Source organism: Plodia interpunctella, chromosome 17 (assembly GCF_027563975.2).
Source record: "Plodia interpunctella isolate USDA-ARS_2022_Savannah chromosome 17, ilPloInte3.2, whole genome shotgun sequence".
NCBI lineage: Eukaryota > Metazoa > Arthropoda > Insecta > Lepidoptera > Pyralidae > Plodia > Plodia interpunctella.
This window is the reverse complement of record NC_071310.1, coordinates 1,492,827-1,508,768: the sequence shown is the minus strand read 5'-3', so window position 1 is coordinate 1,508,768 and position 15,942 is coordinate 1,492,827. Positions and strand designations below refer to the sequence as shown.

Genomic DNA, 15,942 nt, shown 5'->3' with positions numbered 1-15,942 from the left:
AAATGTTCATGTTTTCTCAATCAAATTTTGTCGTGACTTTTAAAACTTGGCTTACATGTGAAATTTTCAGTCACGAAACTATTTTTGTACAGGGGTGGCTATTTAACCTTTTGCTAACTCACATTATGCTCTATACCTACATGTAATTCGACACTTTTATGGCAAAATAAAGGTACGTTTTGATTGTGTGTGAAAACCAAACATTTTACCTGCCATTCGATCGCTGGTTGATAAATTTATTTCTCAGATTTTGAAATAATTCTGTTCTCCATTCAAATTTACAGTGAAAAATAAAATGAGGATTGTGCTACGGCACCTCATAACGAACTGCATTCCAATTTCAAAAAAATATTACTCATCTATTCTTAAAATTCAAAACCAGCCATAGATTTCCGAGTTGACAGGAGGCGAAGGCAAACACAACAAGGCTTGTCGTCGTCAGACTCCAAATTCGAATTTCAATTTTCGCGCGTACGTGCAACGTTTGCCGCGTCAAATGAAATGCGGTTCGTGCAGAATTCCAATTTCTGAATCAGAATTGTAGTGAGCTGTAGCGGTATTGCCTTGCAGAAATTATTTTGCTCCCTGATTTTCTATTTGGTACTTGTGTCAAGGAATTCTAAACCACCAAGTGCAGTTTCCTTTGCATTTGTTCGGTGCGGAAATAAAAATTCGCTGGCTGTAGAACAAGTCTTAGTACAAAGGTTGTATGTTTTTTATTATTTATTTCTTTTCGGAGCGAGTCCGGCGATGCAATGAAAATATTTCTCTTTATCGGTGAGTGTTTTATGTTTCACAAATCGTTTCTTTTTATTAGAAAAATTTATTGTCTGTTGTTTTAACACCGCAGTATCGTACCTAATTTAAATGTTGTTTCTTATCTTAGTAATGTAAAAATAAAATGGTTTTAAAACTTAGTTTTCATTACAATACTAGTGGCATGGATATATAATATTTTAACTAGCTTCATCAAAAATTTCACGTGTCAAACGTCAAGTTTTATAATGTAAAGAAGTCAATGCGTGCATTGTAAACTTGACATATAAATAGCTAATATATGTAGTTATTTATATGTAGTATGATGTAGTTATGAAGCTAAATCCGTGCCACTAACATTGTAATGAAATGTAGCGTAACTTGTTTACACTTAATTGACAAAAATTACACGTAATAGCATAGTTTGTATGGCACCGAAATTCCAAATCAATATAAAAGCTTAAATTTAAATCTATTTAAAAAGCACCTCAAGTCTTTATTAACTGATAAATGTTATTATACTTTAAATTACTTCTTTAATGATAGACTCGGATAGAATTTAGGGCTAGTGTACATTATAATTCTTTTTTGTTTTGGATTTGTAGTGGATAGCATGCTCCTCTTTATTTATTTATATTTGCATACCTATATTCGGTAAAACGTGTAGGTCTAATTCATTTTGACATCAATTTGTCTATTTGTACTCATGTTTTTGGCAAATAAATGTTTTCTTTCTTTCTTGACCAGATTTTTTTACTAAACCTCAAACTCCGTTACATTAGAATTAACGAATTACAAATTCTCTACAAAAATATTTATACGCATAGAATTCAAAAGAATGACTTTCATTTCACCTATTGTTAACTTTACAACGCAATAAGGTTTAAATAAATAAATATCCATATGAATATTTTTGATATTGATAATTTACACATATCACATTGTCTTCCCTTGTAAGATCTGTGCTTTTGGATTACTTGTCATATTAGATTCTTGTAATGAAATAGCTGCATTTTTATTATCCTTCCTACGCCCTACGGTTCTTCTTTCCTTTCTCCTAAGAGAGCCATGAATGTTATATAGACGACAGACGAATGAGACAAATGAGATACAAGTTTTCCATGCAACTTCCCGGCCAAACCGGGCTAATCTCCTACAAAGTGGCAGATTGGGCCGGGCACGTGATGAGAGACAAAAAATCTGCGCTCTGTCTCGTTTCTTCTCATTTACCATTTACATTTACTTCTCTTTCAAGTGAAATGGAAGAAATGACGGGTCTACAGCTTTCTATATCCTCACGACCATAGCACTAAACTATAATAGACATACCTACTATCACTAAACCATATAATGGCATCATGACCTTTACCGTCTGGAAGGTAATTAAGGACCCTACTCATCACCAGGCTTTAGAAGAACCTAAATTATGTTTTAACGACGGTAATAAATTTACTGAACTATGAAGAACAATGTTAATATTTCGCACTAGGTCGTTATGTTTATTTATTTATTTTACTATATTTTTTATCACGAATGGAGACAAAATATGTGAGTTTTATATTAAATTATCGATTGATATTTACAATAATATTGATAATATTCTTACATTTTTAATAATTCGTCTAAGATATGTTTGATGGCGTTTAAAAAAGTAAAGTGAATGTAGGGCGTTTTAAAAAGTATTTTTTAAACGCCCTATATTAAGAAAGAAAAATCTTGATAAAACCGGTTCTCTGTCTGGAACGTATGATGCTACAGAAAATAATATACACAAGCATGTCAAGCTTACAACTTAATCTGTTATACATAAGCAAATTTTTGATATGTGACGATAATATCACATATCAAAAATTTGCTTATGTATGTAAATTAAGACTAACTATTATACTACCTGTTTGCCCGCTTTTATTTATATGACAAATAATATAAATAAATAAATAAATATAAACATATATTAGGACAAATCACACAGATTGAGCTAGACCCAAAGTAAGTTCGAGACTTGTGTTATGAGATGCTAACTCAACGATACTATATTTTATAACAAATACATATAAAGATAAACATCCAAGACCCGGGTCAATCAGAAAGATATCATTTTCCATCATGACCCAACCGGGTATTCAGTGGCAAGAACTTTACCACTGCGCCACTGAGACCACATTTGTGATATCTGCATGAACATCGAGGCGAAGGAAGTCCTCCTTCATTAGAAACCATTTGTAAATTCTATACTTTAGACACATATAAAAAAAAATACTCTTCACTTCGATGTTTTGTCGCACCCGTTCTGCATCATCTTCTGGAAAATATCTAAAGATACTTATTATACCTGAATTCCGCCTTCGCTTGATTTGGGTACGCCGCATCGAGGAAAAAGGTCAGTACCACTTATGAACGATTCATTGTTTGAGATCTTTAGAGTGCTTTACTTACATTTTTCCTGCCCGCATCCTATCCTTCTATCCACGTCACCACTACCAAATTATGCAAGTAAATAGATATAAAAATACTTCGCACGATAAAAGCATACATAAAAATATAGTGTGAAAAATGTGAACACCAAATTATTGTTCTAGAATGGAGCACAATAAGGGTCATGATAATATAGTTTTCGACGTCGTGCCAGCCACGTTTTTAATATAACTCTCGATATTTCCACCACCGATGACGTTTTTGTTAGCTGCACACAGCCAGGACGCGGGACGAATGCATTTTCAATAGTGAGGACCGGTTTTTTATTCGATATTGAAAATTGTTTGAATTTTATTCGTGCTACTACCGACTTTAAAAGTCGGTTTTATTTTTCCATCTATAATAGTTAATATAGTGGAGGAAGTTAGGGGAGGCTTTTGCCCAGCAGTGGGACTCAAACAGCTAATAAAGAAAAATATATAAAAAATGTTCGTAAACTGAGGAATCGACTTGCAGCCAGAGAATATGTTAAACAAACCAAACCAACTAACCTGCGACATACTGAAAGATCAAAAATTAAGGATAAATTGCTTTGTTTGTATGTGAACTTTATAAAATAGCAAGCAAAATCAGCAATGTACGTTTAAAATGGCTAATTTTATGCCTGTAGTGTTTTTCTAGCTTAATAGTTATTCTGACTCAAAAAGAGAATATTTAAGTTTGTTTTATGTGAGTCTGCATTCTTTTTGAACATAAACAGAGTATTTTAAAAATAAAGCCCGAACATTTACCGAACATCGTAATTCCATTCGACATAAAACATTATAATTTAGGAGCGCAAAGACATTCCGTTTACGAAAGCAATAAACGCAGAATTTCCGATAATCACTCACATGAAATAAATGCCAAATAATTCATTTTGGGAGAACAAATGGAGCGAAGATAACGCAATTACCCGAAAATAACGTAAATAAAAGCAGGCAAGCGGAGCCGAATGGGGAATACTTGTGTTTCATCCATTCCATATACCGTCATCTAGTGAAAAACAAAATGAAATTATTTAAAAAAAAGTCTGATGTTATTTTTTGGATGCCTATGCCGACCAATTTTTGATTGACTGGAAGAAATCGCTTGCTGGGATAAGTTGTCCTTTGTTCACGTCGCCTTTTTTACTGACTTTCTTTGTATGTGTTTTCTGTGTGCAATAAAAGGTTTACAAACAAACAAATAAACAATTTTCGAAGCATAGGATGATGATTAACAATCAGTGCTATAATAAAAAAATGTGTAACCAAGGAACGACCCAAACGTAACGACAAAATAGGCTATGAAACTTCGTCGAAATGAAAAATTTGAAAAGCAGTGTCTGAGCTCAGAATTTACGAAGAACGGCTGAGCTGAAGCAAAAGGGAAAAAGAAAGAAAATTGTTCTGAAAACAATGAAAGCTTAATTCATCGTTTAATCAAACAAATGAACTCCTACAATAACCACGTTTCATTAGCGTCCTAAAATAAATCAACTAAAATAGCACGCGGAAATCATAGAATTTCTCAAAAAAAAATTACAAAAAATCATTGCTCAGTTGGATGCTTCAGATAATAAAAGAGAAATTGCCATGTAATCATTTAAAATTGTCACCATCTGCAAAATTGTTCAGACCAAATTGTAGGTTCACGGTTCGTTAGTTCGTAATATTGGTTCATTGTTGGTTGGTTGTGCATTCATTACGCCAAAACTAGAAGTTCGGGTAATAGAAAACTGTATTTTAACTAATAGGCGTGGAAAATTAAATGTGAAATTGTATATTAAATAGGTATGAATATATAGGGATAAATTACTATCAACAATTTCACATTAGCCCCTTTACCCGCGTTCTCATTGGGATAAAGGTGCGATGTGACGCGATACGATAATGGTCACGTTGTAGATTATTAAAGCGACGTAACAGCACACAGATGTAGCGTGATCGTTTCTTAAGTGTATAGATACGTTAAATTATACGAGCGTTGTAGAAGAGGACAACGAATTCAAGCTACCTACACAAACTCATTACTAATTGACCCCTATTACCACGACGTAATGATATATACAAGTTATCTTTATATGCAGTTGATTGTACATGTTCACAGGAATCGTTACATGATCCGCACATTTAATGAATCCTGCAATTTATGGATCTTCAAGGCAAGAGTGAATAGGCAATATTGGTGCTTGCGTGTAATATCTTAGACCTCCTCTCTGATTCCAATATGGCTACAGATAGAGGACTAACGCACTCAAATTTCTAATTAAACACATTGTTTCGTTTTAAGTAGTAAGACTGTTCGGACAACGTTCGCTTGCAGTAAATAATTCCAATATCAGATGAAATAAGAATAGATATGTAAGTATAATAAGGTCAACGATTTTGTGACCAAAAATATAATTACGGAAAATATAACCATATGTTTTCACAACAATGTACATACACATCCTTTGTTTATATCGTTAGGGTAATATTGGTACCCTAACGACACAAAGGAAAATAAAATAAATATAATCATTTACCAATATCTGATAAAAAAAAAACAAGATTATCGGAATATAATGAAGAACCGTAAATAAACGCACAACTTACCCCAATTTTACCGGAATAATTCTAGATGCCCAATTATCAAATTTTTCCTATTTAGGTTCGATAAGGTTCAGTTCAATTACTGCTCGACATTGTTTTATTACGCAAACATATTGCAATCATTAGGGTCGTTTACGTTATTACATCTCATCTCATATAATATATCATTACATAATCTCTGTAATATTATAGTTTTTGTATTAGAAGGTCCGAATTATTACACAAAACTTCTTTAGATTCTGAAATCGGAAATGTTCTCAATTCAATATATTTACATACACAAACAATATTAGATGACAATTATTATGCTCTATATTATAAACGTGACAATTATTATAAACTTTTTTTTATTTTTTATTATGCATTTGTGAACTTTTTAATACGAAAGAGCCTTCGAGTACTCAAATGGTAACTTTAAATTTCCGCAATAATGAATTGACACCTTAATTTAAAAAAATACAATCAGCGTTGTGTACGTGAGGGTACTGCAAATTCGTTCAACGGCGGTTAGCCAAATTTTACCGGTATTGGTACCGAATACCGAATTCCGGTGCCGGTATGCAAATTTTGGGCGACCGCTGCATTATCCTGATTAGTTAAGGTAGCCAACATTGCGGTTACAGAATAATTCTATACTCAATTTGTGTTGAATCGAATTTTATCTTGTTTATTCGTGAGTATCGTTTGTTTCGAAAAGCTATGATCCCATGTGTCGAACATAATATAAATACACATTTGATATTAAAAGTGTCACAGAAGTTATTAATGTTAAAAATCATGACGTTTGTATCATGTCGAATTCATCCATTGCCATACCATCCGTGTCCATAATTCAAACTATATGTATGCTAAGTTTCAAGAATATGTGAGCAGAGTATCGTGAGGAGGTAACAAACTTACTTTCGCATTTATTATATTATTTAGGATTAATTATTCAACGACATAACATTTGATTCCGATTACTCGCTGACTGAACTTTTCGTTCCGAAATGCTGGTAGCTTTGGTTGTAGCTTTGGTAAACATCATTTAATTTAGAATATGACGTGAAAAAGTGCCTGTGAAGGTCTAATTTCGGAATAAATGATTTGATTTTGATTTTGATTTTGACATTTCGACTTCTAATCGGTCGACGACAGGATCATTGTTTACATATAGCTGTGTGCCATTCAAAGATGGAGTTCCTGTTTCGTATTAATGATTAGAATAAGCACGATACTGATTCAAGTTACGAAACATAAGACGGTCTGAGATTGTCTCTATAGATCGGTTAGATTAGTTAGGTCGCTTAAACCCGATTCCGGAATGTCTTGAGGGAATACAGAATACGATATGACGTCAATATGATTTACTAATAGTAGTATATGGATAAGAGATACAATATATGATAAACTTTATTTAAAATATTTAAATTCAATGTCCAAACATGTATATTATGAGCCTATGCACGTCCACGGTGATTTGTAGAATTTAATAAATAAAATTCTGCTAGAATTATTACAATTTGTCAACTTTTATATGATAAATTGATGACTAGGTAAACAAAGAAAACCAGAAAAATAGGTCATGTGAGTCCAAGGCCCAAGGTAAAGCAAGGACATGACAAATTCCACTGAGTATGTAAGGTGCACAAATAAAAAAAAAAAAAAAACAATAAAATCACGATTCAAATCTCGAAAAAAAAAATGTTCCCGTGAAATGTTCACCTAGATAAGTTATTTTAAACAGTAACCTTTACTATAAGTTATATTTAAGAAATTGTATAGAACGCTGTTGGTTTTCGAAATAAATAAATATTCAGGCGGGCGAAGCCGAGGGTTTTGCCCGCGAGCTAGTATTAAATTAACTACAAGATAAAAAAAAAAACAAGAATCAAATTGAAAAAGATTCATAAATTCGTTATCTACTAAGTTAATAATTAATACTAAGTAAGTTATATGATAAGTTTGCTCCTGAGATCAAAACACGCGAAAGACAAAATTTAAAACTTTTTGCCACTAAAAAAATGTTAGTATTCTGCACTGTCCATTGTTGTAAATAGTGTAATTTTCAACTGTTCCAAACAGCTATTTCTCAGACGACCCTATTTCCAACGTTGCGCCGACGTACTCAGCTTGGAAGTTTTCTATTCCTGTTGTCGGTAAGAAAAACAATAGAAGGACATTTTTCACTCTTTCAGTTTGAAAGCAGCAGCGACACTCGAGAAGAATGGTGGCGCAAGGTAGAAGAGGATAGCGTGAAGATAACAATGGTTAATTTAGTGTAAGCTTGCCGAGCTCTGGGACTTAGCTGTCGTAGTAATTTCGGGGCAATAACTGAAAACCTTGACCCATTTCAGGTTATGCTGTAAACAATTTACTTTTAATGTAATAATACTTTTTCCACACCAAAACGCAAACACAGCGTGATCTCTATTGCTCACTCATGATCTGTTGTATTGACGTCGAAATACAACGCAGAAATTGTATGGATATCTGAACTACGTCAATGTCAAAATATATGGAAAACTACGGAGTACAACGGAGCGATTCTTAGCAACGTAGCAATGGGGTCTGGTTCTCACTCGTACTAATATTACACATTCGACATTCTCGCGTTCTTACGCAGGATTGTTATTGTCCACCTACTACGACGTACTACGTTGTGGAGTATTTTTTCTCGTGTGATTCGAGTTCTTTATTATTCGTTCGATGCTTATGTAAATAGTAAATAAGTCATAAATTTAAACTAAATATGATAATCGCTTCCGCTCGAGAGTCACGGCTGCTCGATAACAAACAACACAGCAGCTGTCGCGACGTTTCCAATTTACCCGCGCATACGTGTTGCGTCGACTTGCATGTAGATCGTACAATGTAGATACGTCTTGCTTTTTATACAAACTAGAAAATTCAGGAAGCGAAAATTTCAATCAAGTTGCAACCTTTTAACGTGAAGAAATGCACAAACTTTGATAAATATTTCTTTTATATTTTTACTACTAGTTACCAAATAAAAAGTAATGTATGAATACATATTCATTTTAAGAAAGGTTTTATTAAACTACTGAACAAGTTAAACATGAACGTCCCTCTTGATGGGAAGTGGTCACCGCAGCCTACGGTGTAGCTGGTTAAGTAAACTACGTCACGATAATATATTGGATGAATAAGAAACCCTGACACCTGGAGGAACGGGCCTGAACCTGGAGGAAATATCTTGTAAATTAACACATTTTTGTCAAGAATAACTTAATCCTTGAAAATAGACGACATATATATGAGAATAAACTGGACAGACGGCTAATATTTTTTGACCCTCATCATATTCTGTCTGGTTTTATAACACCTATGCATGCGCTTTGTATGAAATGAGCCGGGAAATTGTATGGGATTGTTCTATTTCATTTGGCTTCGCAAGCTCTTCTTTAGTTATAAGTATGACAGTTAAACAATTTATGAATGTAAAAATGTATATGTAATGTAAAATGAAATTAAATTGATCCAATATTTTTCATAGAAAAATCTGTTACGTTAGGTAACCTTTGAATTGTCATTTCGTCAATTTTGTTAGTTCGACCATATCCCCGAAACTGGGTCTAAACTAGGTTATTTTGATGAAACCACAGCACAATATAACTCCACAAATGGTTGTGTGGTTAATTTATTGTGTTAAAATATAAGTTGTGTCGACAATTTTCGGGATTCCACTCTCTTCTAAAAATACATGCACGATCAATGAAACTGTATCGAAATGTGACCAGCTACAAAGCGCAAGCTATTGATAATGCCTTTTGTTTTAATTAAATTAAAATCAATGGAATATCTATTTATTTTTTATAAAAATCAAGGAGCAACGCTCTAAATTGAGAGTCCTACCCTCCACCCTGTTGACCTAAAAAACGAACTTGTTGACATAATCCACTATATTCTGATATGTATGACGTAATCATTAGTTTTTGCAACACTTAAATCGAAATAATCCCAAGCGACAGTTGAATCTCGATGTTCCAGAGCAACACAATACTTTATCAAACCACTCAATAGGAATCGAAAATAGCGTAACTTGGAACTAAAACGAAGTCCAAGTTTGTGTTGCTCGGAAAATTTCCCAAATTCCATTAGGTTGATCAAGTATTTAGTTCGCTGACCGTTGTCCCGCAATCAAAGTTTAAACGTAGCTTTTACTTTGGGGAAATCAATGCGAGAACCCTGCCGGCGTGGCGCAAGACATAAGATTATATTACTTATATTTTGTTTATTTATGCCCCACCAGCGAAATTTTTGAAGTGAAAACTTTTTTAGCGGCATTGTGCACTTTTTGTGATGGGTAAAAAATGTTAAACTCGCGTCGTGACCTTGATCGAAAATTCGTAAAAAAAAATGCACAACGTATTTAAGTTTTCACTTTTGCCGACACTGCAACCCGTTTTTTTCATTTATGCGGTATACATTTATTTAACAATACTTACATTTTTAATCCACTTTATAAACTTTCACTTTGTTGTCCGTCTGTCAAGTTTTTTCTCAGGAATGCGTACACGTATAAGTTGAAATTTACATGAAATATCCAGGTTGATAGTTAGCCAGGCTATTTCTCAATTATTATTTTTCTTTAATTTTTTTTTTTTTTGTAAATAAACATCACTACACAATTTGTAACTTACAAATTAGTACAAAACCCTCGAGTGCGCGAGTCTAACTCGCTCATTATGGCTCATGACGCAACCCGCTACCGCCTATGCTCTGCTCCACCCACCCAACTCAACCTTAACTCTATGAATACTTAGGCAGAACTCAGCCTAGCATCTCCGCGCTATCTCCCTTGCAGATTTCGTAGAATAGCACCCATTTCATTACCAAACCCGCACGGTTCGTAAATTGAAATAGATTTCGTGAATTAGTGAAAAACTTGAACGTTCCTCCCTTGCAGACTGCAAGTAAAAGCAAGGGAAAAGGCTTTGAACTAGAGATTCTTAAGGAGAAAAAACTATAACTCAAATTCAATATTATTTATTAAATTTAGATTGATATAGGTACATCACTTAAGTCTACTGCCGACTTCCAAAGCGCGGATGAAGAAGAAGCGGCGCAACAAACTTCACGGTAGCCTTTTCCGTCGTCGACGTCAGTTAAATATTTCCAAATAAATATACTACTATATAATTCTATTATATACCTGCTAATATAGCTGTTTGTGTGGTAAGTTGCAAACAATGGCCCATTTGACTACATGCCCTGTGTGTCCAAACAAATGCACGCAGGAGGACCTAATGGCTGCCACCGACAACGCGATTAGGGTGGCTAATTTCTGGGCCGCAACAATTTAGTGTTTACCATCGAAACGCTATGAAGAAAAACTACCACGACTAACTAACACTCAACAAGACAAGACGTGGTCTTAGTGATTCGCAAATCTTGACTCTGTCTACCCCACAAGTTACCAGATGACAGACTATTTTAATAATAAAAATAATATAACTACTGTGTTATTTGTATCATTTGTCTGTGGCATCGTAGCTCCCAAACGGTTGAACCGATTTTCGTTTAGTTTTTCTTTGTGTCATAGATAACTTCCAAATCCCGAGTGTTCTTAGCCATGTTTCATGAAAATCGGTTCAGCCGTTCAAAAATTTTTGCGAAATGAATATTGAAAGTCGGGGGTTTTTTAATTTGTCTAACAAATAAACTTGTTACGTGTACACATAACTTCAAGTTTGTGTACCAATCTACAGTTAGGCTGTTTTTCTACCAAACATAATTGTGAACTTCTTGACAAAGTCAATTAATTTCTACTGCAGACCTTATATCGTCTGTGGTCTAGACTTGATTTTAATGCTGAATAACAAAATGTTGGAATTTATACCACAGAGTGACTTGATTGACTTCTACTTAACCCTGTGGCCACTAGACTGTATCTTAACTCATGGATATTTATTTGATTGATTATATCTAAACAACTCGTTTTTAGATAGGCATTTAAAAAATATATTTTCTGTTTTGCAAACCAGTTTCTTCGCTTGCAAGCACTAGTGTAAGAAAAAAAAAGAAAAATGAATTAATTTGCCAAACTCATTCGAAGGCAGAATTCAAATTCGAAAATCAAGTCACTATCCGGCCAGTGTTAAACCGTTAAAAGATTTTAAAAAAAGAACAGTCCCTGTTCCACATTCAATTCCCAAACATAAGCACTCGCATTGGCATTCAGAAACAGTAGGCGCCGAATCGACACCGGCTCGCATTTAATCAAATAAAGCTCATCCAAACGACAATTCATTTTTATTTCCGTTCACGGCTTATAAGAATATTAAAGCGGCACGTACGAAAAACAGGCGCTAGGTGGGAAGATATTGTTCACTTTTCGCTGCTTTTACTGCTTTAAGCTCGTGTTTCTTTGTGTTCCGCTGATTTGATTTGTGTCAAAGAATCAGCTTGCCAGTGGTGTAACTTATTGATTCTCATATATATATGTGTAATTAATTAGGTGTTATGGATAGCAGCATCGATAAACCAAACCGAAGTGATTGCAAAATATTACTAGCACTGTTACGATGTAGCGGCTGGAACTATTTTGTTGTGAGTTTGTATGTTTGAGGCGGGTAAACTCCTAAACTGCCGCACCGATTTCAAAAATTCTTTCAACATTAGAAAGGTACCTTATCCAAGATTGCTATAGGCTATATTTTATCTGAAAATTATCACGGGAGTGAAGCCCTAGGAAACATCTATATTCAATAAGATACACCCGATAAGACACTCGATAAGTAAGAAATAAACATCTCTATTAGCACAAAGGAGTTATTGTATTGTAGAAATGGAAGAGTACGAAGCATCTACTCATAAACCAATTAATAGTCTATTATTATCAATGGTTCCCCAGAACATTCCCAACAGGGATGTGACAAATTGATACGTTATTGCAGCGTGGTTAACATATAAATTATGCACTATATGTCAACAATATTATCAATTACTAGTTGGATCCTGACTCGAGAGACGGCCCTGGAATAGGAGCATTCTATATCCTCCAGTGGATGACGTACGAGGCGACTAAGGGACACATAGATTTGGTAGTTGACAGGTAATAGTATTCCCAAGGATGGAAGACATCCGGCAGCCGGATCTTAAAAAAATAAAATTTCATGCAGAACCCGGGCTTCGCGGCCTCACAGCCCTGGTAGCTGAGGTGGAAAGTGTCAAAGATTGGCAAACATACTACAAATTAATTTGGCACTATATTGTAAACTATAACATCAAAAAATGGATCCTGACTAAACAAGCAGTTTGCGAAACAAACTCACGGTTGGTTGGTCGCTGCAAATAAATTCTTGCAAACAAATGTTTACTGATTGATTAATTGATATTACGACGTGCTTGAAGGCAAACGTATTACGCAATAATAATCACAAAGAATTTGTTGAAATTAAAATATTTTTCTATAGGTAAAGTTTTCAAAGTAAACAAGGAACCCTTTTTAGTTTCGTCATGTCCTTTCTGTCATGTACTAGAAAACTGTAATTTGGCACACATATACACCATAATCGGACATAACTGTAGAAAAATCAATCTCTCTCTCTCTCTCTCTCTCTCTCTCTCTCTCCCCAGAGCCCAGGGTCCGCTTTCCTACTTTTTCGTCTCCACTTCGCACGGTCGTCGGCATCCCTAATTGTCAGGCACGCATCATCCTTGACGACATCAAGCCAGCATTTCTTTGGTTTGCGTATTCTGCCAGAGCCAGGCTTCAGGGTAGAAACATATCAATAAACAAAAATATTGGTATTTCGGTATGGTATTTGACGTGTTATCGATGATGTTAGTAAAAACTTCAAGCTTTATTAGCAAAATCATGACTTGTATCGATATATTCCAGCCACAGATGTATGCTTATGTAATAGCACCTTCATCTCATGATAGCTGGCTTGTATGAGCTCACAGTAATATTAAATGCACCGTATATTGCTTTATAAGCTAAGTAAACTAACATATTGTTAATATTATGTGTGCTTGGATATTATGTGCAAGAACACGGATTACAGCGGTCTCGAGGTGTTCGGCAAAATCAATTTCTACAACAAGAGTTTCTTATAAAATAACATACTAAAAAGCCGATACCCTGGATTAACACATAGGGTACAGCGTGGATCGACACTAAATTTCATAAAATATAGACCAGCAATTTGATCGTGAATGAATACATTCACAAGTTTTCTCCTTTATAATATTTTATTGCTGAAAGTACACAATTCCCGTAGGATTTGTCAAAAACTCATATAGTCAATGGCGCTTTATAAAGTAACATGGCTACTGTACATAAAGACGTATGTATCTATACATATAATAAAACAGTAGAAAAGAAAATCCTGTACATTGAATCATTTTACATAAAAATAAAATTAGGCAATAAGAGTCACAGCAACAGAGTAAGATTTTTTTTAAAACCTGTCTGTTTGTCTGTATGCCTGTCTGTTTGTCTGTTTGTACACGCTAATCTTCGGAACTACTGAACGGATTGAATGAAACTTTTTTTGTTATGTTATATAGCTATTAAGCCTGGGTAACAGATAAGTATAAATTATTTTGAAAACTGGAACACCTGATGGAGAACAATGATGGTACAGCTAAACTATGGGAAATATTGAAATGACCTTAACAAAAGTTATTCAGCCTGATTTCAGTTATGCATTTTCTGATGAGATATAAAAATCGAAGATCTGGAACACCTGATGTAGACCCATGATGGTGCAGCTAAACTATAAGAAATATAGAAATGACGACTTAACAAAAATTGTTCAGTCTGATGAGCATTTTCTCTAGAGGTATACAAATCGAAGATTTGGAACACCTCAAGAATTCAGCTAAACTATATAAAGTATACTTTTTCAGTCTGATTAGCTTCTTCTGTATATTTAGGTAACGTTAAATTTGTCTGTAGGTACAATTTCTCTAATAATTTTGACTCCTTACCAAAAATTGATCGGCCACGCGAACGAAGTCTCAGGCATCAGCGAGTTTAAAATAATTTTGTATGTAACACCGTGGGGTGTAGCTTGAAGACAATTCAAAGATTCAAAGATTCAATATAAATAATAAACAATAATCTATACTATTATTATAAAGAGGTAAGCGTTTGTGAGTTTGTATGTTTGAGGCGGGTAATCTCCGAAACTACCACACCGATTTAAAAAATTCTTTCACCATTAGAAAGGTACATTATCCAAGACTGCTGTAGGCTATATTTTATCTCAAAATTCCCACGGGAGCGAAGCCCCGGGTAACATCTAGTGACCTATATAGCTAAACGGTTATTCGTTTCACTTCAAACTCCATCAAAGTAAAATCCATACAAATCGGATTTACAGCACAATTAGCTCTTAACTCTAAGCATTAAAGTTTAATTTCAGTTACGCCAGATGCAAAGATAACTAAAGTAATATTAATAGTTTGAGAGCTAGTTCCTAATGTCAATTACGATGTCATCCGGTGTGGGGCGTGTAGTTAATGGTCTGTTTGGCCCAGTATAGTTTGTTTCTGTAGCAGCTGGAAAAATATCCTAAAAAATAAATGGTATCTTCTATTATCAACGTGAAAATATGAGTGAACATTGGGATATGTTTCTGAAAATTAAAATAAATCAAAAGCTCTCATCGAAGTTCCGAGAAAACATTCAGTTTTAACAAACAAAATATAGAAATGGTCTGCGTCGAAACTGAACAAAAAAAAATGACACAATGTGGAATAAATACTGGGGTGTTTGGCATTTTGTACTGAAATCAACAGGCGTAGTCCGTAGTTATTAAAATGTTTGTGATCATATATTTTTTAAATGACATTTTGAAATCCCAAAATAAGTAAGGAATTTACTCAAGAACAACGAATCTATTTTTGCTCCGTAAGCTCCTAATTAATTAATCTTATACATACAGTATCACGTCCTAGCCCTTACGGGGTAGATAGAGCCAATAGTTACAAAACTCCAAAACTATATTTAGCTTAAATGGCTCTCTCTCTCGGGGAATCTCAATTTCATGATGAAATTGAGATTCAATACAGATATGACTTAATGTTATTGTTAAAGAATAATAAGAATTTCCAGTCAAAGATTTATTCACGGCTGGAAACACCCTTGGTGTTACAGGCACCCATAGGTTGCGGTGATCACTTACCATCTGATGGGTCGCAT

The 15,942-nt window shown here is 34.3% G+C and overlaps 1 protein-coding gene across 5 annotated transcripts in view; it reads right to left on the bottom strand.

Annotated features, from left to right (window-relative positions):
• The window catches only part of side-VII (sidestep VII), a 296,254-nt gene that overhangs the window by 183,571 nt on the left and 96,741 nt on the right, over nt 1–15,942 (bottom strand). The window contains exon 1 of one of the 5 annotated variants that reach the window (XM_053757668.2): nt 210–299. The exons of 3 other annotated variants lie outside the window; for them this stretch is intronic. The gene's annotated coding sequence lies outside the window, so the exon portion shown is untranslated. Of the gene's footprint in view, nt 1–55; nt 168–209; nt 300–15,942 lie in introns of those variants that run through there. One more of the 5 variants, XM_053757666.2, reaches the window with a different exon arrangement.